Genomic DNA, 26530 nt, shown 5'->3' on the forward strand with positions numbered 1-26530 from the left:
GATTGAGAAATGAGCTCTAGGCTATTGGCCTTTCTACATGTGTAGACCCCATTTATGTACACTTACTATCTACAGTAGTATCATCTGATTATGGGTAAGGTTTCCCACCGTGGTTTTTCCCCTTACAGGGTTTCCATGTACAAATATTGGTGTTATGTGTTGTGGATGACTTTATGTTTGTGTTTCATCCATTAATCTTTATCGGTATAGCAATTTACTATTAACGATGTCTACCGGCATACTTAACTGGTTTACTGGTATTAAGCATTAAGTTGGTTAATTAGTTTTTGGTTTGAATTTACTTGACAACTAATTCACCCCCCCCTCTCAGTTGTCTCCGGGACCTAATAGTAACATCCCATATGTCCTTCCCAATGCAATTCAAATGTGTCTCCATCCTGATTTTCCATATGCCATAGTTGGTTCCATCAAGCTTCGAACAGTCCTTCCTGAAATTGTTAGAAGAGATTGGATATCCTCAAGCTGTTAAACTTCTACAAAAAGAGGACTAGGCTCTGATACCAACTGTTAGGTCCCAGAGGAAACTGAGAGGGGGGTGTTGAATCAGTTGTCCAATAATTACAAACCAAAACTAACTTAACCAAAATTAATGCTTAATGTTGGTAAACCAAACTTTAATGCTAGTAGACAATTTAACAGTTAATTACAGTACCGGTAAAGTTTCATGCATGAAATAGAAAGACAAATAACATACACAACACATAACATAGTTATTTGTACGTGGAAACCCTGTAAGGGGAAAAACCACAATGGGAAACCTTACCCACAATCAAATGATACTACTGCAGATAGTATGTGTGTACAATACGGTGTTTACACATTTAGAAAGGCCAACTACCTAGAGCTCACTACTCAATCACAAAATGGGAGTCACACTGACTACAATTGGATTGTTAAATCCAACGATAATGTACTGCTTAGAATAGCATCTTCATATGTTGGATTTAGTACCGGTTAAGCTCTGATATGCCTTCTTTAAACCTTTCTTCAATCTTGAATGATGTCTACATGTATAGCTCTGCTTATATTCGCATATACCTTACTACAATTCTTTTTCACACACTTCCACACAATCTCATAAATGAGAACTTACATATATACCAACAGTAGAATTAGTATATGTTGCAGCAACAACTAAACTATACACAGGTATTATGGATCAAGCAAATGTTAAAAGACATAAAGGTAAAATGCAAGGAACCTATAACACTTTACTATTATAATATGGCAGCAATTGATATATCAAAGAATCTGGTATTTCACTCTAAAACTAAACATGTTTCTATGAAATTCAATTTTCTTAAAGAAAATGTTGACACAAAAGAAGTGAAATTGGTTTATGTGAATACTAAAGAGCAGATTCCAGATATCTTTACTAAATCTTTGCCTAAAGAAACTTTTGAATATCTAAGAGAGCATCTTGGGGTTGTACCCTCACCAGTAGAGACTTAGACAGTTGATGATTGTCATCAACCAGCAGAATTAACAGAGAATTTTTTTTTCCGGCTTTGATGAGGAGAGCTACTTCTCGGGGGGAGTAGTTGGTATTTTGTATGAGCTCTATAAATCTGGTTTTTGTATTACTTTGGCATTTGATTTCAAAGGGGGAGAGATATCTATGGAAAAAAACACTTTATCTTTTTGGGGAGAGATTATTACTCTCTGTATCATTAATTTGATTTCTAGTTAATGATCTCTTTTGGAGATTGTTGGTTTTTGGTTTTTGGCATTTATGTTTTGGCACTTTGATGGTTTTTCCATCTTGTGTTGCCATCAATGCCAAAGGGGGATATTGTTGGTATTTTGGGATATGGTTTTGTCATTGATTCAACAATTGTCAACACTTATCAGCACTTGGAGATTCTTGTTTATGTTCACCGGCATGATCAGTGACTTATGTACAGTCACCGGTATCTGGTTCACAAACAGGTTATATTGTTCACCGGCACTTGGAATGACTTGGAGATTACCTGGTTATGTCTAAGACATCATTTGGACACTTAGTTTTGGTGATTTGTTCATTGGTTTATTTGGGTTTTCATATTTGTTGTTACCAACAAATAGGTCCAGGTTATGCACCGACAATCATATCTATTCCAGATCAGCACGACACATCATAAAGATGATTTATTATTATTGTAAATGCATTGAGCCGACATGATTCATCGGATATTGCTTCATTTGTAATTGATTTTATTATAATATCTTAGTGAGCTGACCTACTCATTTGGTCTTAGGTTTTGGTATATATGTAAGTTCTCATTTATGAGATTGTGTGGAAGTGTGTGAAAAAGAATTATAATAAGGTATATGTAAATCTAAACAGACCTATACATGCATACATCATTCAAGATTGAAGGAAGGTTTGAAGAAGGCATATCAGAGCTTAACCGGTACTAAATCCAACATATGAAGATGCTATTCTAAGCAGTACATTATCATTGGATTTAACCATCCAATTGTAGTCAATGTGACTCCCATTTTGTGACTGAGTACTGAGCTCTAGGCAGTTAGCCTTTTTGCATGTATAGACACCATATTGTACACACATACTATCTGCAATAGTATCATCTGATTATGGGTAGGGTTTCCCTTTCCCCTTACAAGGTTTGCACATATAAATAATTATGTTATGTGTTGTGTATGTTATTTGTCTTTCTATTTCATGCATTAAACTTTACCGGTACTGCAATTAACTGTTAAACTATCTACCGACATTAAAGTTTGGTTTATCGGCATTAAGCATTAAGTTTGGTTAAGTTATTTTTGGTTTGTAATTATTGGAAAAATTATTCAACCCCCCCCCCCCCCCCCCCTCCCGCTCTCAGTTGCCTCTGAGACCTAGCATTCGGTATTAGAGCCTAGTCCTCTTTTTAAGTTTAACAACTTGAGGAGACCTAATGTCTTCTAACTATTTCAAGAAGGATAGTCTGAAGCTTGATGGAACTAACTATGGCATATATAAAATTAGGATGGAGACACATCTAAATTGCATTCGAAAGGACATATGGGATGTTACAAAGAATGGATATGTTGCTCCTACTCAAGGTCAACCTATTCCACCAACCTTGACTAAAGATGAGGAAAATGATTGCAAAGCTAGAGAAGCACTTTTGAGTGCATTGTCTAATCAGCAAATCATGGGATTATCAGATAGATCTACTACTAAAGCTATTTGGGATAAATTGGAAACATTTAATGAAGGTGATACCATAGTCAAAATTGCAATACTGGAATGCTTCTGGGTCAGGTACGAAAATCTGAGAATGGAAGAAGATGAAAGAATTTCTGCTTTTTTGGAAAGAGTAAATGAAATTGTTTTGGGTATACAATGTTGTGGAGGAACCTTAAGTGAAGATGAAATTGTTTCTAAAGTTTTAAGAGCATTGCCACCAGCATATAAAATGAAAGTTACTACTATAAATGAATTGAGAACAATCCCTAATGTATCAGTATCTAGAGACACTTTGGTTGGAAAACTATCAGCCTTTGAAATTGAGGAATTTGGTCATTTTTCTACTATTAAGACAGATTTAGCTTTCAAAGCATCATCATCATCTGCAACATCATCATCATCATCATCTAAGAAATCTGATTGGAAAGTCTTTTATGCAAGAGAACTTGAAGAAATTAGAAAGGAGAATGAAGAACTAGAAGAACTTGAAGCACTATTTGCAAGGAAAATGCCTAAAGGTCCAGTTGGAAGTAAGTATGAAGATAAAGAACCCTTTAAATGTTTTAACTGCAATAAGATTGGTCATATCACTTCTAGGTGTCCTAATAGACATGCAAGATTGAAAGAAGAAGCTAAAAGAACATATAAGCCTAACCCTGAATATAAGAGATACAGATTAAGAAGAATAGAGACAAATCATGTTACTATGTTGATGAAGGAGTTACTGATGATTCTGATGAGGAACCGATAGACAATGGATGGGATTTTGTTGCTATAACAGAAGATCAACTGACACCTATTGTTCAACCAGTAGAGCAGGCCCTGGAAGCTAAAGTTAAAGATAAAGATGAATGGATCATTGATTTAGGATGTTTAGATCATATTACTAGTGATAAGAGTAGATTCTTAACCTTTCAGGAATACAATGGAGGTCTAGTAAGATTCGGAGATGATAAAGCTTGTTTGATCAAAGGAAAAGGGACTATAGCTTTTGATGTTAAGCACAATACTGATAATGTTTACTATGTTGAAGGTTTGAAGTATAATCTTTTGAGTGTTGGTCAATTAGTTGAAAAAGGTTTTTAGTTACAATTCAAGAATGGTAAATGCAAAATCTTGAATAGAACTGGTTTTGAAAATACAACCGGTAATCAGACTAGAGGTAATATCTTTCATTTGAATAACTATGAGAAAGCATGCTTGATTGCACATATTGATGAAAGTTGGTTATGGCATAAGAGACTTTGTCATGTAAATTTTTATTGCATTGTGAAGATCAGTACAACTAAAATAGTAAGGGATTTACCTAAGATTGTTAAACCTCACAATCGGATATGTAAGGAATGTCAAATTGGAAAGAAAGTTAGAACATCTTTTAAGAGTATACCAAAGAAATCCAATAATGTTCTTGACTTAATTCACACTAATTTATGTGGTCCAGCAAGAACTAGAAGTTTACAAGGAGATGGATATTTTATGCTAATTATTGATGACTATTCTAGAATGTGTTGGGTTACTTTTCTCAGGGAGAAATCAGAAGCTTTTGGGAAATTCAAACTATTTAAGGTGACGGTAGAGAATGAAACCAATAAGAAAATCAAATGTTTGAGATCGGATCAAGGAGGTGAATTCACATTTAAGGAATTTAATACATTCTGTGAAGTGAATGGAATTAAAAGATAGTTCTCAGCACCCCGGACACCCCAGTAAAATGGAGTTGTGGATAGAAAGAACAAAACTATTTTGGATGCAGCTAGAAGCATGATATTAGAAGCAAACCTAGCTCATGTGTATTGGAGAGAAGTAGCCAATACAACTATTTATACATTCAACAGACTTCACATCAAAGGTGAAACCGGTAAGACCCCTCATGAACTATGGATTGGTAATACTCCTACTCTTAAATATTTCATAATATTTGGAAGTAAATGCTATATTAGAAGAGATGAGTATATTGACAAATTTGATCCTAGAAGTGATGAAGGAGTATTTCTTGGTTATTCATCTAAGAGCAAGGCATATAGATGTTTTAATAAGCGATTGCAGAAAATCATTGAAAGTGCAAATGTGAAGATTGATGAACAATTTAGAAGATCTATAGACTCTGAACTGACAGTTGAGATAATCACAAATGAGCCTACTATAAGCACACTAGTACAGAATATTGATCGAGTCACACCAGCATCATCTGAGAATTCAACAGTGACTAAAGAACAACAACAAGTGAAAACACCTCGGTATGTAAGATTGAACCACTCTAAAAATCACATAATTGTGAACAAGTACCAAGGAGTTATGACTAGAGGAAGATTGACAAATGAAGAGGTATGTCTTATTTCTCAAATTGAACCAGCATCAATTAATGAGGCATGTGAAGATAAACATTGGATTAAAGCTATGGAAGATGAATTGGAACAAATTGAAAAGAATAACACATGGACATTAGTTCCCTGACCTAAAGACAAAAATGGAATTGGAACTAAATGGATATTCAGAAATAAACTTAATGAAGATGGTAAGGTAATCATAAATAAAGCAAGATTAGTGTGTAAGTGATATTCACAGAAAGAAGGAGTTGATTATAATGAAACCTTTGCACTGATAGCTAGAATTAAGGCAGTCAGATTATTCTTAGCTTTTGTAGCACACAAGAACTATAAAGTATATCAAATGGATGTTAAATGTGCTTTTATTAATGGTGATCTTGAAGAAGAAGTTTACATTGAATAACCTGATGGATTTTCTTTGACAGATGACAAAGATATGGTTTGCAGGTTAAGGAAAGCTTTGTATGGACTAAAGAAAGCTCCTAGAGCTTGGTATGCTAGATTGGACAAATGTCTTTTGAATATTGGTTTTACTAAAGGTAATACAGACAGTAATCTATATTACAAAGTAACTAATGTTGATATCTTTGTTATTGAAGGTTTTTTTGATGATATAATCTTTGGAGGAGAAGATGGATTGTGTAAAGACTTTTCTAAAAAGATGCAAGAAGAATTTGAAATGTCTATGATTGGGGAGATAAAATTCTTTTTAGGATTGCATATTTCATAAACTAATAAAGGTATATTCTTAAATCAATCTAAGTACTTGAAGGAATTACTAAAGAAATTTGGCATGGAAAACTTTAAACCAGTAAGCACACTTGTGACTACAACTGATAAACTATCATTGAAGGATGAATCAACACTTGTTAATCCAACTAGGTACAAGTCTATGATAGGAGGTTTACTGTATTTGACACAAACAAGACCTGATATTATGAATGCAGTATGTATTGTTTCAATATTTTAGAGTAATCCTAAAGAAAATCATGAATCAGTAGTGAAAAGGATTTTCCGGTATCTACAAGGAACTACAAATCTTGGTTTATGGTATCCTAGAGATGAAAACTTTGATTTATGTGCATACACAGATGCAAATTGGGCAAGAGATGTAGATGATAGAAAAAGCACCACCGGTGGAGCATTTTTTCTTGGCAGCAGATTAATCTCTTGGTTGAGAAAGAAACAAAGTTGTACATCTTTATGAACAACAGAATTAGAATATGTTGCAGGAACAACTAACTGTACATGGGTATTATGGATCAAGCAAATGTTGAAGGACATAAAGGTAAAATGCAAGGAACCTATAACAATTTACTATGATAATATGATAGCAATTGATATATCAAAGAATTTGGTATTTCACTCTAAAACTAAACATGTTTCTATGAAATTCAATTTTCTTAAAGAAAATGTTGAAGCAAAAGAAGTGAAATTGGTTTATGTGAATACTAAAGAGCAGATTACATATATCTTTACTAAGCCTTTGCCTAAAGAAACTTTTGAATATCTAAGAGAGAAGCTTGGGGTTATACTGTCACCGGTAGAGACTTAGACAATTGATGATTGTCATCAATCGGCAGAATTAACAGATAAAACTTTCTTCTGGCTTTGATGAGGAGAGCTACTTCTCAAGGGGAGTAGTTGGTTTTTGTAATCAGTTGGTATTTTGTATGAGCTCTATAAATCTGGTTTTTGTATTACTTTGGCATTTGATGTCAAAGGGGGAAAGATATCTATGGAAAAAAAACTTTATCTTTTTGGGGAGAGATTATTACTCTTTGTATCTGTAATTTTATTTCTAGTTAATGATATCTTTTGGAGATTGTTGGTTTTTGGTTTTTGGCATTTCTGTTTTGGCACTTTGATGGTTTTTCCATCTTGTGTTGCCATCAATGCCAAAGGGGGAGATTGTTGGTATTTTGGATATGTTGATATGGTTTCGTCATTGATGTCAACACTTGTCAACACTTATCAGCACTTGGAGATTCTTGTTTATGTTCATTGGCATGTTCAGTGGCTTATGCATAGTCATCGGTATCTGGTTCACCGACAGGTTATATTGTTCACCAACACTTGGAATGACTTGGAGATTACTTGGTTATGTCGAAGACATCGCTTGGACACTTGGTTTTGGTGATTTGTTCATTGTTTTATTTATTTTTGCATATTTGTTGTTACCGGCAATCATATCTATTCCAAATCAGCACAACATGTCATAAAGAAGATTTGTTATTATTGTAAATACATTAAGCCAACATGATGTGTCAGATATTGATTCATTTGTAATTGATTTTATTGTAATATCTTAGTGAGTCAACCTACTCATTTGGTCTTAGGTTTTGGTATATATGTAAGTTCTCATTTATGAGATTATGGGGAAGTGTGTGAAAAAAAATTGTAATAAGGTATATGCGAATATAAGCAGAGCTATACACATAGACATCATTCAAGATTGAAGGAAGGTTTGAAGAAGGCATATCAGAGCTTAACTAGTATTGAATCTAGCATATGAAGATGCTATTCTCAATGGTACATTATCATTGGATTTAACCATCCAATTGTAGTCACTGTGACTCCCATTTTGTGATTGAGCAATGAGCTCTAGGAAGTTGGGCTTTCTGCATGTGCAGACACCATATCGTACACACATACTATCTATAGTAGTATCATCTAATTGTGGGTAAGGTTTGCCACTGTGGTTTTTCCCCTTACAGGGTTTCCATGTACAAATAATTATGTTATGTGTTTTGTATGTTATTTGTCTTTCTGTTTCATGCATTAAACTTTATCAGTACTGCAATTAACTGTTAAATTGTCTACCAGCATTAAAGTTTGGTTGACCGGTATTAAGCATTAATTTTGGTTGTTAGTTTTGGTTTGTAATTATTGGACAATTGATTCACACCCCCCCCCCCCCTTAGTTGCCTCTGGGACCTAACATCAATATTATGCTTGTCATCCAAAGAAATAATACCTCTACCTTTGATCATACATGCCTTGTCATCTCCAAATTTGACTTGACCATCATTGTATTCTTGTAGGGACAAAAATTTCCTTTTATCTCCAATCATATGATGTGAGCATCCACTATCAATTACCCATTCATTTTTATCTTCAACTTTTGTTGCCAGGGCCTTTTCTTCATTTTTGATAGCCAGTTCTAGTTCATCTTCTTTTAAGGCATAGAACACCCATTCTTTCCCATTTCCAGATCCAGTAGCAGAATCTTCTGGCGGTCCATCTCCAGAGTCATCTGTTACTCCTTCCTCATCTTCTAGGTAGCATTGTTTACTCTTCTTGAATCTATATCTGTTTTGGTTAGGCTTTAAATATTTCTTAACTCTTTCCTCAAACGTTGCATTCCTTTTAGGACATATAGATGCAAAATGACCAATCTTATTACATGCAAAACATTTAAAAGGTGCTTTTCCTTGATACTTACTTCCAGTTGGTCCTTTAGGTATTCTTCTAACAAATAAGGCTTCAAGTTGCTCAAGTTCTTCATCTTCTTTCCTCATGTCTTCCAATTATTTTGCATATAGGGCTTTCCAATCACTTTTGCCGGTAGATTTTGATTATGACGCATGAAAAGCAGTTTTAAATTTTACAGCTCCAGAAGATCCAAATTCTTCAAGCTCAAAAGCAGATAATTTCCCAATCAGAATGTCTCTGTTAATTGAAGTGTTTGCCATTGTTCTTAACTCATTAATTGTAGTTGCCTTCATCTTGTAAGCCGATGGAAGGGCTCTCAAGACTTTGGAAACTATTTCATCTTCACTTAGAAATCCTCTACAACATTGAATTCCCATAACAATCTCATTTACTTTTTTCATAAACACAACAATTCTTTCATTATCTTCCATTTTCAAGTTTTCATATCTTACCTGGTAACCATTAAGTTTAGCAATTTTGATAGTAGGATCACCTTCACTTAAAGTTTGCAATTTGTCCCACATAATCTTAGCCGATGATTTATTAGTCAATCCCATGATTTCCTGATCAGTAAGTGCACACAAGAGGGCTTCTCTAGCTCTACAATCATTTTCAATACTATTATCCAAGTCTGCAGAAGCAGGATTGTTAGATGTCAGATCATAAGGTGTGTATCCTTTTTTAGTGATCTCCCAAATATCCTTTCCAAGACATTTAAGATGAGTCTCCATTTGAATTTTCCATATCCCATAATTTGTTCCATCAAGCTTAGGGATTTATCTTCTAAAAATAGTTGTTGGTGGATTAGAAGTGTTAGTTGCCATAGGATCTACTCAAGTGGTTAAGCTTTTGTAAAAGAGGACCAAAGCTTTGATACCAATTGTTAGGATAACCAGTGAACAATTGAGAGAGGGGGTGAATCAATTGTTAATAGATTATAACTTGTAATCTACAATACAACCTTAAACAAATCAAGTACCAGTAAAACACATACAGATGTCGGTAGGAACATATACCGGTAAACAATACAACTTAAAAATTAACTAGATAATCAATGCAAAGTAACCATACCACATAACACCATTATTTGTACATGGAAAACCCAGAAAGGGAAAAACCACGGTGGGAAGCCTACCCACAGTCAAATGATACTTCTGCAAAAAGTATGTGTTGCAATGAGGGGTCTGCACTTGCAAGAAGGCACACTACCTAGAGCGTACTACTCATTACAAAAGAGTCTCACTGACTACAAAGAGGATACAACCATCTCAAGATAAATGGACAACAATATAATAGAGTGAACTGCCAGAAATAGCATCTACCATTCTTGATTACAGTCTCGGTTAAGCTCAATGTCGGAGGACTAAATCTTCTTCTAAATCCAATTCGATCACCAATGATCGATCAACTCCTCTGCCTAAATGATATTTCATTATTTGCACATTAAATTCCTTGACCATGACCTTTCCAATAACCATGATACTTTACAAAGAGTTTCTACCTCTTATTTATACAAACCCTAAGTCCTAAACCGATTAGGTCGACCACCTAAAAGATATAACAATAAGATCATTACATAATTTCATATTACAATGATATGCCATGTCGGATTAAGACCAAAACAACAATAACAGATTCGTAAATCCTCTCGAAACATCATGGTAACGTGTAGAGTACACGTTAGCATGATACTGGTCCATAACCTAGATAGGTATCAGACCTATTTTGGGTCCATCATGCCAAAGAAATGTCTTCAAGCAGTTGAATCATGATCAAAGAACATCTTCAACATCCTGAAATCCATGAAGAAGTTGCACCAACACCAACTATGCATCATATCACGATTCCTTAATGAAAGCTCTATCGATAAAGCCTTAAACCAGTGTCGATAAGGGTTTACCAGAGTGTATGATAGAATCTGATTACCAAGACAATATCAACTGACCAAAACATGATCATGGAGCATATAACACATGAAATCAAATATACTTCACTAATCCAAACATGTCGGAAGTGTCCAACAAATAGTCTCTTCTACCGGTAACACTAGATCTTCTACCAGTAAGCAAAACTTGTCTGCCAATAACCAACCATAATAGTTAGTGTTGACATCAATGACAAAACATCAATGTAACACATAATCAATAAATCCATTATGCCAACAGGGGCTTGGCTAGTCAGTGGAATCTCACTATAGATGTAGTTTTGTCTCCTAATGCTATCATGCTTTGTTTTTTTTATTAGTATTGTGGGATTTATGCTTATTAATATTATGGTTAGATCCCTTTCAAAAACCCACCTCTATCTATTATAAAACACATGATATTCACATAAAAAAATTAAATCACTATTCCAATAAAATTAAAATAAATAATTTATTTTTAGTTAATTTTTTTAACATTTGGGTATGATTTATTTTTAACTATTATACAAAAATAAAAGATCTCTTCAATTGAATAAAAAAATTTCTTAAATGAAATAGCTAATTTTTATTGATGATAAAAGGGATTTTTTGAAAAGTGCCCCACTTAACTTTTCGTTCTTTGTTCAGTTCCCCATTGCATCCTTCTAACTCTCCATTTGACACTCACTGCAATGGTTAAGTTTGATTTTCAATTTTGAATCTTAATCTCCCGCCCACATACTTTTTCCCACACATTTTCAAATCCTACCTACAAACCAAAGCAAGGAAAGCATATGGTATTATAATGTAGATAGTTGGAGTGGCTGGATACGTAGTCGGTGCCATTCAGTAGAAGACCATCTGATGAAATTTATCTAGGGTGTTTGGAGGCGAGCAAGAAGCCTTTCCTCAAATATGCTTAGATCTGCCAGTTTAACACAAGAGTTTCTATAGCATGTGAAGGAGGGGCATTGTTTTCTAAGAATAGCAGAGGACATTAGATTGATCTGCTACTCAAATATCAATCTTGCATTTTCCAAATCTCTCCGAGCATGTTGCCCTAGAAACAATAACATTGACAATATCAAGCTCTCTACTTTAGACATTGTTTGGCCTAATATACTTGAAAATAACTACCTCAAATATATGATGGGGCAGAAGGGCCTTCTACGCTCATATCAGACATTATTTAGTCCTTTTAATACTAGGGATGTTGCATTTAGTAATGCTCAGGTTTCTTTCTACAAAGATGATCAAACTTTTTTTTTTTTTTTTTGGTTTTTAAGTTTTTGTTCTCACCATGGGAAATGTTAAGCCTTTTGCTAGTAGGAATGGAGAGATTTGAAAAATTCACATGAAACCAAAATAATGGAGAAAGTTGTAGCAATCATGCTTGATGTTTGTGCTAATAAATTGTTTCCACTAGTTGGATCTTAATCTATCCTATCCACAATATTCTCAGTTTTCTAATTTATAGTTAATGCATCAATTTTTAATTTTCCTGAAGTCATTATAGTGTTAAGTGAGAGGGTGAAAAACTAAAGAGGAGGCTTTTGTAAAGCCAACCAAATCCTTTTAGTTTAAGTTGTCATATCTATCACATTTAGATTAACAACTTTCTTGTTGGCATTTGGCATTATAACAAACAAGGAGAGATTGTTGGCATTTCAATAAGGATATTGAGAAGGTTGTTGATGATTATGGATAAAACTGATTAAGGATGTTTTACTGTCTTAATATTATTATTTTGTCATTGATGTCAAGAAATTGATTTTCTAATTCAGTATGATGTTGCCATATCTTGAGAAGTATGATTTGATGAGTATAAAGATGTCGGTAAAAGACACAGAAAGAATATGATGAATAAGGGGAGGAATAAGTTATTCAATGGGCAACTATTACCAAGTTAGACAATGATGAGATCATGATGTTTAGATTGTTATGATATCATACATATCTTATTGATTGTAAGGTTAATACTATACTATGTTACTGAACAAGGAACCTAGTCGGTAAACCCTAAGGAACCCAGTCGGTAAACCCTAAGGTTATCGCTATCGGTTAAAGAAGGCAAAATGTCTACCGAGTGAAGTTTAGTATTTATCGAATTGCAACTGAGTAATAATAGAATGCATTAAATGATTACATGCATTATTTAATGAAGGAAGCTGATGAGCTGGCTATGATTAAATGATTGGTATGTCGTGAATGAAGTTTGTTAAAGAATCTATGGCAAAGGAAAATCGGCAGGAAGATCTACAACTCAAATTGAACCGCAATACCCTAGCACAAGTTCCAAGAAATGTATGCAAGTTCCTAGGCGAGGTAAAACATTTTTCAGATCAAAGGATACATTGAACCTGGTCAAAGTTTGAAGATCTGATGGCTATGATTGATCATGGGAAATGTGATCAAGGAGATTAAGCAGTTAGCTATTGTTTATAAATAAGGAACTATTGATAAACAATGTATGCGGGCAAGTGTATGCACAGGGATGCTACATAGTGATTGTCGAGCACAGAAGCTTGAAGACCTATTTTGAATAACATAGTATAGAGCCCAGCAGATGGACAAGATTAGTTCTATGTCTATATTGTATTGAGCAAATAAGAATCTACTTTAGCATTTTAGATGTGAAGTTGCAGATAGTTTTTTATTACTGTTATTTTGTAAAGTGACAGAAAATCTCTTAATCGAGTGGACTTAACAGTCTTATTTGTAAAACCCTTTAGCAAGGTGACATTTTGATTGAGTGGTTGAAATCCTTTAACAAGGTCACTTCTAGCAAGGTGAAGATCCTAACAGATCTGAGGGAAAACCCTTAACCAGGTCACATCTAGCAATGTGTTTGTAATCTTTAACATGATTTGCTTTTAACCGAGCATACTCTAGAAGAGTATATTTCTTAGTGGGTCTGAAATCCCATAGTGGTTTTTCCCTATTTGGGTTTCCACGTTAAATCTAGTGTTATGAGTGTTTTGATGTCTATATGCTTTTGAGTTTGCATGTTTAGCAGTTTTGCTTATATTACTGAAGTATATGTTACTAAGGTTGAATCTGATGTTTTTATGGAAGATTAAGTTTGTATGATTCACCCCCCCCCTCTCATCTTATTAGTTTGGCATCTGTACTTAACATTAAGTATCAGAACTATCAATTGGTATCAGAGCTTTGGACTCCGGAAGAAAAAGTTTAAAGGTACTTGAGGAAAAGATCCAAAGATGTATAAGAGGGATGCATCGAAGCTGAACAAGTCAAGTTTCTCTACATGGAAGAAAAGGATGAAGTTGTACCTATCAGGAGTTGGAGAATATGTTGTATATTATCTGGAGAATGATTTCATCACACTGAGCACCTATCCATTGACAATGGAAGAGATAAAGGCAAAGCAAGAACATATTCAAGCAATGATTGAAATAACATCTGCATTGATTGATTCAGAGTTTAATGATCTAGAAGGATGAAATGATGCAAAGGCAATGTGAGACAAGCTCATATCTGTGTATGGAGGTGATGAACATGTTCAAAGAGAAAAAGTGGATAATCTAAAAGGACAACTTGAATCTATGAGGATGAATGAAGGTGAGAACATAACACAGTACAGTACAAGACTAAAGGAGATTGTCAATCAAATCAAAGGAGCAGGTGGAACTATTGAAGAAAAGGATAAAACAAGTAAGTTGTTAAGAACCCTTCTACCAGCTTATGCAATCTGAGTCTCTATAATAAATGAATTAAGGTCTGTACCCAATATGTCAGTCTCTTTAGATGCTACTATTGGTAAGCTACATGCATTTGAGTTAAGTAACTTTGATAATAGTGTGTCATCGGTAAATAAAGTTGAATTTGCATTTAGTTCCTTTCATCTTGATGAATCTAATGATTACAATGAAAGAAAGTATAAGTACTCTGAAGGAGATCACAGTGGAGCAAGTGAAAGATTTCGCAAGAACATGGAGGAAGTACACAAACTGTATGAGGAAATCAAAAAGCAAGAAGAGTTTGAAGCACTATTAGCTAGAAGGTTACCGAGAGGAAAAGGTAAGTATAAAGGAAAACTACCTTTAAAATGTTTCAATTGTGATAAGATAGGACATATGGCTTCTAATTGTCCTGACAAAGATTCTACTGAAAAGAGAGATTACCGAGATGATAGACAGAAAGATAATCATTACAGAGGACACCGAGACTTCAGAAGAAGAGATAGAAAGACATGCTTAATAGCCGATGAGGAATCCAATAATGATAAATCAGATGAAACTGATACAGAGGAAGTAGTTTATGTGGCTATCAAAGATGGATCAGATGAAGAAAGGTATGAAGAAAAAGCCCTAATATCTCACATAAATACTAATGATTCTTGGATCATAGATAGTGGATGCTCACATCACATGATAGGTGATAAACACAAGTTTGTTATGATATAAGACTATGATGGAGGCTATGTAAGATTTGGTAATGATGCACCATGTCCGGTAAAAGGTAAAGGATGCATAACACTTCTTGACAATGCAAAATGCAATGATGTTTATTGGGTTGAAGGTTTGAAATATAATTTGTTGAGTGTAGCACAGCTAAACAATACAGGATACCAAATAGAATTTCAGAAAGGAATTGTCAAAGTTCATGACAAGCATGGAAAGTTAGCTACTACCAGGACACAAACAAAAGGTAACACATTTCACGTTGACTCTACTCGAAATAAATGTTTGTATGCAAAGATAGATGATACCTGGTTATGGCATAAAAGGTTTTGTCATGTAAATTTTGATAATCTGATCAAAATAAGCAAGAAGCACTGAGTAAGAGGTCTACTGAGTCTTGAAAAACCTGAGAATGCTATGTGTCAAGGATGCTAGATGGGTAAAATGACAAGATCAAGCTTTACAAGTAAGTCTTATACTTCTAAGGGAATTTTAGATCTTGTGCACACTGATCTTTGTGGTCCTATGAATGTTCAAAGTTATTATGATGATAAATATTTCATATTATTTGTGGATGATTACTCAAGGATGATGTCAGTAATGTTTTTAAAAGAAAAATCAGAAGCTTTTCAAATGTTTAAATGGTACAAGGCAAGAGTTGAAAATGAAACAGGAAGACAACTGAAATGTCTTAGATCAGATAGAGGAGGAGAGTTCACATCTGATGAGTTCAACTTATTCTGCAATGATCATGGTATAAAAAGACAAGTCTCTGCACCGAGAACTCCACAACAAAATGGAATTGCTGAGAGAAGAAACAAATCTATTGTGGATTGTGCCAAAACCCTAATGATTGAAAAGAAAGTGCCACAAACATTTTGAAGAGAAGCAATAAGCACAGCAGTTTACACCCTGAACCGAGTACAACTGAAGAAAGGTACTTTGAAGACACCATATGAAATCTAGTATGACAAGAAACCTAATGTAAGTTATTTTAAAATCTTTGGAAGTAGATGCTATGTACACAAAGATGATAGAAATGGCAAGTTTGATCAGAAAAGTGAAGAAGGAACATTTCTTGGTTATTCTTCTAGAAGTAAAGCATTTAAATGTCTGATCAAATCATCTAACAAAATAGTAGAAAGTGCAAATGTGAAAATTGATGAATTTGCAAAAAGAAATGATGAAGGAAACTCCAAGGAACCAGAAGATTATGACGAATTTGTCTATGTTCAACCGACAAGTCTTACTGAGAAAACTGCAGAAGGAAATGAAGAGAATATTCAGTTACCGAGTGATGAAGAAGATCATACAGAGCCTACCAAGCCTGTATTAGCCAAGTATGTCAGAAGACATCATGCATCAAGTCAGATCATAGGAGATAAGGATGATCCAGTGATGACAAGGAACAAACTGAGATAGAACACATGTCTGATATCTGAATTTGAACTGAGAATAGTGAAAGAGGCATTTAACAGTGAAGGCTGGATAAATGCTATGACAGAAGAGATTGATCAAATCAAGAAGAATGACACATGGACACTAGTCCCAAGATCGAAGGACAAAAATGTAATCGGTACAAAGTGGATTTTCAGAAACAAGCTGAATGAAAAAGGTGGGGTCATTCGAAATAAAGAAAGACTAGTTTGCAAAGGTTATGCTCAAGAAGAAGGAATTGATTATGGTGAAACTTTTGCACCTATGGCTAGACTTGAAGGAGTAAGAACATTGTTGGCATATGCTGCTTTCAAAAATTTCAAGGTATATCAAATGGATGTCAAATCTGCATTTTTGAATGGTATATTAGAAGAAGAAGTCTTTATTGAACAACCTGAAGGATTTGTTGAAGACAAGAATAAAGATCAGGTATGTAAATTGAACAAAGCTTTATATGGTCTGAAACAAGCACCTAGAGCATGGTATGAAAGATTGCACTCTTATTTAATCAAGATTGGTTTTATAATGACAAGTGAAAATAGCAATATGTACATGAAGAATGATGAAAATGGAATACTGATCTCAGCCATATTTGTTGATGATATTATCTTTTGTGGAAATGACTCTCTATGCAAGAACTTTGGAAATGAAATGAGCAAAGAATTTGAGATGTCATTAATCGGTGAGATAAAGTATTTTATAGGTTTACAGATACTACAAATAAAAAATGAGATTTTCATTACTCAATCCAAGTACATAAAGGAAATCTTGAAGAAATTTGGAATGGAGGATTCAAAACCAGTAAGTACTCCTATGACTACCAATTGCAAATTATCAAAGAATGATGAATTTGCATCTGTTGATGAGACACTTTACCGGTCCATGATTGGAAAGTTGCAATATGTTGTTCATAGAAGGCCAAATATAGCACATGCAATAGGTATAGTTGCAAGATTCTTTGCAGATCCTAAGGATACACACATGATAGCAATCAAGAGAATTTTTAGATACTTGAAAGGCACTGAGGATTATGGCTTAGTATATCAGAAAGGAAATGACTTTGATTTAAAAGTTTATACTGATGTTGATTGGGTAGGCAACATTGATGATAGGAAAAGCACAAGTGGAGGAGCTTTCTTTTTAGGAGAAAGACTAGTGAGTTAGCTTAGCAAGAAACAAGGATGTGTTTCATAGTCAACAGCAGAAGTTGAATATGTTGTTGCAGCATTGAATTGTACCAACATAGCATGGATCAAACAACTGTTGGAAGGTATAAATGAGAAAGTTACCAAGATAGTAACTATATTATGTGACAATACTAGTGCCATTAACATTTCAAAGAATCTTGTTATGCACTCTAAGACAAAGCACATCTCTATCAAATATCATTATCTTAAAGAAGAAGCACAAGAGAAGAAAGTGGTGTTGGAGTATGTTAGCACAAAGGAACAAATAGCAAATATCTTCACCAAGCCACTGCCAAGGGACACTTTTGAGTATCTCAGAAGTAAGTTAGGGGTCCTACCCCTATCTTCTACTCACTGACCAAGTTCGGTGAAAGCATTAATTCGATGACTCTACAAAATATCTTTTAGGAGTTGATGCTGATTTACACACTTTAGGATGTTTTCTAAAGGTGTACAGGAAACAATATAGGAAACAATACAGGGAACAGGAATTGAAGACAAAATGCTTTGACTGAGACTAAATTGACACATAATAGCAGGAATTCACTTCTCAATGGAAGAAATTATGTTTTAGTTCTTTACTTTTTGGCATTGTTGTCAAAGGAGGAGAAGACTGAAGAAAAGGGGAGAAGACTGAAGAAGAGGAGAAGAATAATGTATGGGGGAGAATTCTGATGACAGAGGGAGAGCATTTCAGCATTTCAGAATCTCACAACAATCTGAATCAATTAGGTCAAATCAATTGGTTTTGCCATCAATGCCAAAGGGGGAGATTGTTGGAATTTGGCATTATAATAGACAAGGAAAGATTGTTGGCATTTCAATATATTGAGAAGGTTGTTGATGATTATGGATAAAACTGATTAAGGACGTTTTACTGTCTTAATATTATTATTTTGTCATTGATGTCAAGAAATTGATTTTTTAATTCAGTATGATGTTGTCATATCTTGAGAAGTATGATTTGATGAGTATAAAGATGTCGGTAAAAGACACAGAAAGAATATGATGAATAAGGGGAGGAATAAGTTATTCAATGGGCAACTATTACCGAGTTAGACAATGATGAGATCATGATGTTTAGATTGTTTTGATATCATACATATGTTATTGATTGTAAGGTTAATACTATACTATGTTACCGAGCAAAGAACCTAGTCGGTAAACCCTAAGGAACCCAGTCAGTAAACCCTAAGGTTATCGCTATCGGTTAATGAAGGCAGAATGTCTACCGAGTGAAGTTTAGTATTTACCGAGTTGCAACTGAGTAATAACAGAATGCATTAAATGATTACATGCATTATTTAATGAAGGAAGCTGATGAGCTGGCTATGATTAAATGATTGGTATGTCGTGAATGAAGTTTGTTAAAGAATCTATGGCAAAGGAAAATCGGCAGGAAGATCTACAGCTCAGATTGAACTGCAATACCCTAGCACAAGTTCCAAGAAATGTATGCAAGTTCCTAGGCGGGGTAAAACATTTTTTAGATCGAAGGATACATTGAACCTAGTTAAAGTTTGAAGATCTGATGGCTATGATTGATCATGGGAAATGTGATCAAGGAGATTAAGTGGTTAGCTATTATTTATAAATAAGGAACTATTGATAAACAATATATGCGGGCAAGTGTATGCACAGGGATGCTACATAGTGATTACCGAACACAGAAGCTTGAAGACCTGTTTTGAATAACAGAGTATAGAGCCCAGCAGATGGACAGGATTAGTTCTATGTATGTTTTTATGGAAGATTAAGTTTGTATGATTCACCCCCCCGCCTCCCCCCCCCCCCCTCCCATCTTATTAGTTTGGCATCTGTACTTAACATTAAGTATCAGAACTATCATTTCTTAATCCTATTGTGCAAATAAAGATGTTCCCATAATGCACATGGTTTGTTGTTTTCTCTCTTGAATAAATTTCGTAGTTTCTCCAAGTCACTACTATATCAAGTAAAAATGTTAAAGAAAAGTAAACTGCTTCAACAAATTCTTTTATTTTTAACTTGTCAAATCATGTTCAATTATTCCTATCATGAAAATAAAGATTTTCCCATTGATTTTTTATCTTTTTAGATTTTGCAATTTAGCAAGTACCATTTTTTTAATTTTTTTCAATAATAGTGGGAAAGCATTGTTAAAGCAAGAAGAGGGAAAACTCAAGGATGTTTATCACTATCTTAATTTTAATAGAAAATAGAAATTAAATGACAATGATTCTTTTTGAAGTGACAATATATTATTCTCATTTAGTTTGATCATTACAAACAAGTTGGAGAAGCTCTAAAAATTTATGAGATGACAAAGACCTCAACTCAAAAGCATTTCAATTTTGATTGTCCTCTAAGACACATTTAAATTTAAACAAGGTCTGGACTTTATATTTGAAGAAACTTTGAAAGCATATCGCTATGGATAATATTCTTCTAAAGTAATTAACCTATCACTTTACTTCATCAACATGTTTGTTATAGATTATAAGGTTACAAATTTATCACTATTTAGATTGGCCCAAGTTGATTCTCTTACTTTATTTCTTGCTTGGCTCTCTAAAATTACATTAATCCATATTGTGCATACACTTTATCTATTGTCAAGTTATGAAGGAGTTTAAGGATATAAGGTAGCCCATTAATCAAAATTGAGTCATTAATTACTAGAATACTCATTTTTTAACATGTATTCATTTTAAACATACACTAAAATAAGCATTCATCAATGAAAAATATCTTCAAAGAAAATAAATTTAGTTATTAATTCTCAAAGGTATTACATTATTTTTTATACTTCAGACATTCTAGGCATCCAAAGAGAAAATATCTTACCTTTCATGGTTTTATTTTTATTAGTATCTTCTTATGGTTATTCAACTACCTAATTAATTTATTTCTCAAATACATCTCTTAGTTTTCAAGATTCACACATTCATAATCATTTTAGTCCATCCTAGTTTCAATTTGTAAATAGATTTTCATAGTGAGATAATAGAATAAATCAATTAACTTAAGTGAAATAGTAGTAGATGATTTTTTAAAAGGCTTTATAGTTATAAGTACAAGGGAAAGAGATGGCCATAGTTAAGAAGAATAGTCATCATAGATAGAGAAGTTCATGCAAATATTCTTAGCAAAGACATTATACATCTAGGGATTGAATTAGAGAAGGGTAAAAAAAAATCTAAAAAAAATCTATCCATGCGCAAGCCATTCAAGTGAATGAAAAGAATGTCACAACCCTCCTTTATCACCTTTGGATTAAAATACAAACTCTATTATATTTCTTTTGGCTAAACTATTGAATGAATATTATAAAGGAATAAAAATAATAAATCACACACACACATGGAAAATATACTTTTTTTTTTTAATTGTTTATTTAAATTTACTCACCCAAATAATGGCACATGTTGTAAGAAGAATAAGAAGCTTCTAGAGGCTTCTCCACCACCTTGCATGTTACTCCTCCCACTAAGTCTAATCAATTTGCATGAAGGCCAAATTGGGAGAGAATCTCTATTTCAATTAAAAAAATTAGGTAGTGGAATAAGGGAAATTTTCTTATAAAAGATATACAAGTTTTCAAAAAAAAGGAGTTGGTTATTCCATAAAGAAATTCTTCAAGTAAATTTTTCTTTTGTAGTCATATTTCATTTTTCAGCTAATAGATTTTTTCTTGGGAGGACTTCTCTTCAAGATTGAAGGATCAAGGGAGATTCATAGAGGATTCTACACAATTTTTAAGCATCCAGGTTCTTTCTGTGTGGGGGAAAAAGCGAGACTAGGTTAATCATGCCCTAATCCTACCTTTTGACACACATTACGGAATACGAAAGAGCCTAGAGATATCGCACAATTGGCTACTTCTTTTGGTGAAAGAGAGAGCCACGGGATATCTATTAGGATTTATATTCCCTTGTTGAAATTGTAAGATCAAGTAATGCAAGTTCAAACCCTAATCTCAAAATGCAAGTACGAACTAATAATAAGATTGCAGAATTGAGATTAAACAATGAACAACTGTAAGTACAAGGATGAAATAAGAATGCAGATATGTACCCGGAGTCAAAATCGGACTAAAAATGTTCAGGACGGGGCGCGGGCGCCACTGTCCTGAAAACTGCACCGGAAACCACTGTTCTGCACTCTGAAACACTGTCTGGAAATTGTCTGTACACTGTCTATCCAGAGGACCAGGGCGCCCAGCGCCTCTGTCCCAGGGACCAGGGCGCCCAGCGCCCCTGTCCTGGTAGGACCAGGGCGCCCAGCACCCCTGTCCCGGTCTCCTGCTCTGCAATTTCACACAGAGTGCTGTCTCAGCTTTCTCTCTCCGAATCTGTATCCCGCGGCGTCGTCCGAATCTCGAAACCTGCAATAATATCTGAAAAGGGGGAGGGGCGGCTATATAGGGTTTTGCCTTAGTCAAACCCCCGCTTCGGTGATTTCCACCTCCATGAATAGCCAAGTTGTTTTGTAAAATGTATTGTGTGTGCAGACCTAGTGTGTGTGCAAGGTCCAAAATGCAAGAAAGCAAACTACAGCAACCTTAGAAAGTAAACCCTAATTGCTTGTAAATGATAATGTAAATGCTCTAAATCAAGATGCAATGTGATCTAAAGCATGAATAAATGATGTATCAAAGCTTATGCAAAGACATGAAAACAATACGAAATCATACCCAACCCTCAAGGGAGGAGTACAAGCCAATCTTCAGTCGGTAATCTCCTATTGTTCTTCAATGTCTTCCAAGCCCTAAGTGGATGAATGAATTTGATAGATGCTTGATAGAATGATGTTGAATGTTGTTGAAGTCCTCAAAGATCTTCTCTTTCGCTGCATATGAAGTTCCTGGAAACAAAAATCCGATCCTTCCAAATGAAGAAAGAGAGCTCTTATGTATGAAACCCTAGGTCGTAAATTTGTATTTTGGCCGACCTAGATATTGAATATCCCGCCAATTTCTCAGGGTTAAGCTTTATTTTATGATTGGATCGGGCTCCTAAAATTTTGGGAAAAATGTCCGGGACCATGTGCACGGGCGCCATGGTCCCGACAACTTTTCACCAAATTTTCAGGGCCGTCGGATATGATGATTTTAGAGAGAATCCCGAAGTTACAGGTGATTTCGAGATGTTTTGACCCCGAAACCAAGCCCCCAAGTTCGGAATAGGACTTAATTAGGGTTTTTGATTAAGTGATGTATTGGAGGAATAAAATGTGAAGGGCGCGCTTTAGTGAAAGGGCCCAACTTTGTGATGTAGAGAATGATGAAATAGGACCTTAGACCTAATTAATTTGATTAATTAAGTGCTTAAGGAGAAATGCAATGTAGAATGCAAAATGCACTAAGGCGGGTGCTAAACTAGGTGTGAAATTGTACCACCCTAGCGATTGCGTACAATTTACGACGCTACACTTTCAAATTTAGTTTTTCATGCATCTTATTCTTGCTGCAAATTAGATTATATTAATTTGTTTAAGAAATTAGATCCATTAGTTTCAAATTTTTTGATAAAGAAGTAGATTAAATTGTTTAAGAAATTAGAATCATTTGTTTTAGATTTTGATGAGAATTAGATTCATTTGCTTCAGATTCTTGATAAGAATTAGATCCATTAGTTTCAAATTTTTGATAAGAAGTAGATTAAATTGTTTAAGAAATTAGAATCATTTGTTTCAGATTTTGATGAGAATTAGATTCATTTGTTTCAGATTCTTGATAAGAATTAGATTCATTAGTTTCAAATTTTGATAAGAATTAGATTTATTTGTTTAAGAAGTTAGTTCCATATATTTCAAATTCTTGATAGGAATTAGATTAAATTGTTTAAAATTTCTTATTAAGTTTTAGATTGATTCTTGCTGAAGAACTAAATCAGAACCATCTTTATCTCCTTTCTCTAGAATCATTTCTCTGGTTATTGATTAAATCTGAAACTTATCTTTGAAGAGATCTCGCTATGATCATTCTCTCTGTGATTTTCTCATTTTCTGGTTATCTAAATTATCTATAAAAATATAATTAATATTTCTTCTCTGTGAATAAATTTTCTCTGTGTGTACAAATAAATTTATCTCTCTTCTCTGTGAATAAATCTCCCTGTGTAAAGAACAAAGGAATAAATAATCCCTCTCTGGTTATTTCTCTATTGTATTTTCGTCCTTGGAACTTAATCTGTATTCTCTCTAACATTAATATTCTTTTTTTTTTTTACATACCTGTTATCTACTCTTCTCTGTGTGATTTTCAATAATCTAGAAATGCAATCCTCTTGCATATAAAAATGCACACACACACACACATATATATATATATATAAAACATAAAAAAAAAAAAAATTATTTCAAACTTTAACGCACGGCATTAAAAAATTGCCATGAGACGGCTAGCGGAAGGCATGCACGTGCGGTATTTAATGAAACCGTCGCAGGTATTCAATGAAACCATCGCAAGGGGTATGGAGGGGCCCGCGGTGTCCCCTCAACCCTGCAGGCCTGCACATGCAGGGCCGAAGGGGTGATGGGACCCGTGGTCCGCACCCCGCACCCCGCACCCCTATTTACTATCTTAAAAAAAACAAAGCCCTTTTTGCCATTTAGTTTATAATTAGTTTTTTTTATTATTTCAAAATTTGAAGTTTCTAATTTGGGGTTTAAAAATAATAATAATAATCTAAGTTAATTACTATTAATTATTTAGTTAAATTTTTAAGTTTGATAATAATGACATTTAGGAAATAATGATTTTTTTTCCTTAGTGTAAATTTTAAGATATTGAATTCTGACTTAGAAAAATTGGGATTAATGTGTAGCAAGTTCGTAATTAAATTATCTTTAGTAAACTTTATAATTGTAGACTATATTCTCTTAAATTGAGTTACTCAATCCATTAAGAATCATTGGGACACTTGATTGGCCTTTAGAGATTAATTTACATTTGAACCAAATGCTTAAATTTAATCGCTATTTTGGATTCGCTAAATCTTCTTATGGCATGCAAATTTCTCATAGATTAATTACTTTCATTGACGGTTCATAGCATGCAAATTATTTATGGATTAATTACATTTTTCATGCAAGTACACATGTAATTACTATTATGCAAGTTGCGTGATGGCCATTATTATGCAATTATACTCCAAATAGTTATTTCTATCAATTAAAATTTTACGCTTTCATTTCGTGATTATTTTCAAGCATGATGTTTTCATAGTTAGAAAACTAAATAAAGGAAGTTGGAAAACCAAAACCAAGTAGCGTTTGGTACATACAATGCCTCTGGGTCACGCTTACGGGTAATGTCATCGTGTTGAACTACTGCACTTAACGCCTAATAAAGCTACATCAATGACGTCTATGGCATCGTCCCTATAAATCGTCGGGGAGTAATAAGGGACACTTGGAAGTTAAAATCCAAGGGACGGGTAATCCCCCTTGGATCAATAATTTAATATGATAACTTTTAAATGATTTTCACATCCGTTGAGATAAACCGTAGTAAACCCCTTTTAAGGATGGTCAAGTTAAATGCTCTCATGAAATTGATTTCTTTTTATCTTGAAGGGATATTGGTGATTTGCAATTTGGCCAAGGGTGACACTCATGATAAGAATTAGGATCTAGTTATTTTAGGCCACAAGCAATAGGCCATCTTGAGCCTTCGCTTAAGTGCTACCATCGTGGGTAGCAACTGCAAAGAAACTGTCTGGGACATTGACCCTAGAAAGGGTTGCGTACCCACAAATCAGTTTACATCAAACCATAGAATAGAAAATAGAACTACATACTTTATGCCTTGATCCCGTGCCGAAGTGGGTATGTAGGCAGTGTTGGGACGGAGTTGTCCCTTGTACTCATGCGTTCGTGGGTGGGGTCTAGGCTTGGTTGAGTAAGACTCCTAATTGAAAGATAAGATAATTAAATTGAAAAAGAAATTCAATGCATACTCGGAAGGAATCTCGTATGGATTCGCTTGACTTCCTAAGGCTTTAAGCCAAATTCTGAGGTGGAATTCAAGCTTGTATTATTTTAATTACTCCTAAGGACGGCGACCTCGGTGCACTTTTGTTAGAAGAGTGTAGTACTTAGTGAGTGGCTCAGGACCCGAATGGTCTCGATGAGTCTAAGTCTCTGGCCAAAGCATCTCCTATCCCGTTTGGATAGATGCCTACCCCGTATGTGTAGATGCCTATCTCGTTTGGATAGATGCCTACCCCGTATGCGTAGATACCTATCCCATATTGGATAGATGGAATCTTATGTCCCGTATGGATAATTTCCTAACCCATATGGTTAGATACTCATCCCAGATGGATGAATGCCTAATCCTAAATGGATGGATGCCCAGAGTATGCAATTGAATAAAACATAATGATTACATTAAACAAAAAAAAAAGAATACTCAATTTTTGTTGTAACAATTATGGTGGGTTACTACATGTGGTATCAGATCAAAGGTTCAAATCTAGGCTTTGTGCTCACTTCAATTTGTTTAACTAAGGGAATGTTTTACAATAGTAGAAATTAATTTTTAAAAATCCTAAATCAAAAAAAAACTAACTACGTAATTTAACTTTCAGGTAAAACCTAGAATGGCAAGAGGAAGAGGAAGAGGAAGAGGAAGA

This window comes from Cryptomeria japonica, chromosome 1, assembly GCF_030272615.1.
Source record: "Cryptomeria japonica chromosome 1, Sugi_1.0, whole genome shotgun sequence".
NCBI classification, from domain to species: domain Eukaryota; kingdom Viridiplantae; phylum Streptophyta; class Pinopsida; order Cupressales; family Cupressaceae; genus Cryptomeria; species Cryptomeria japonica.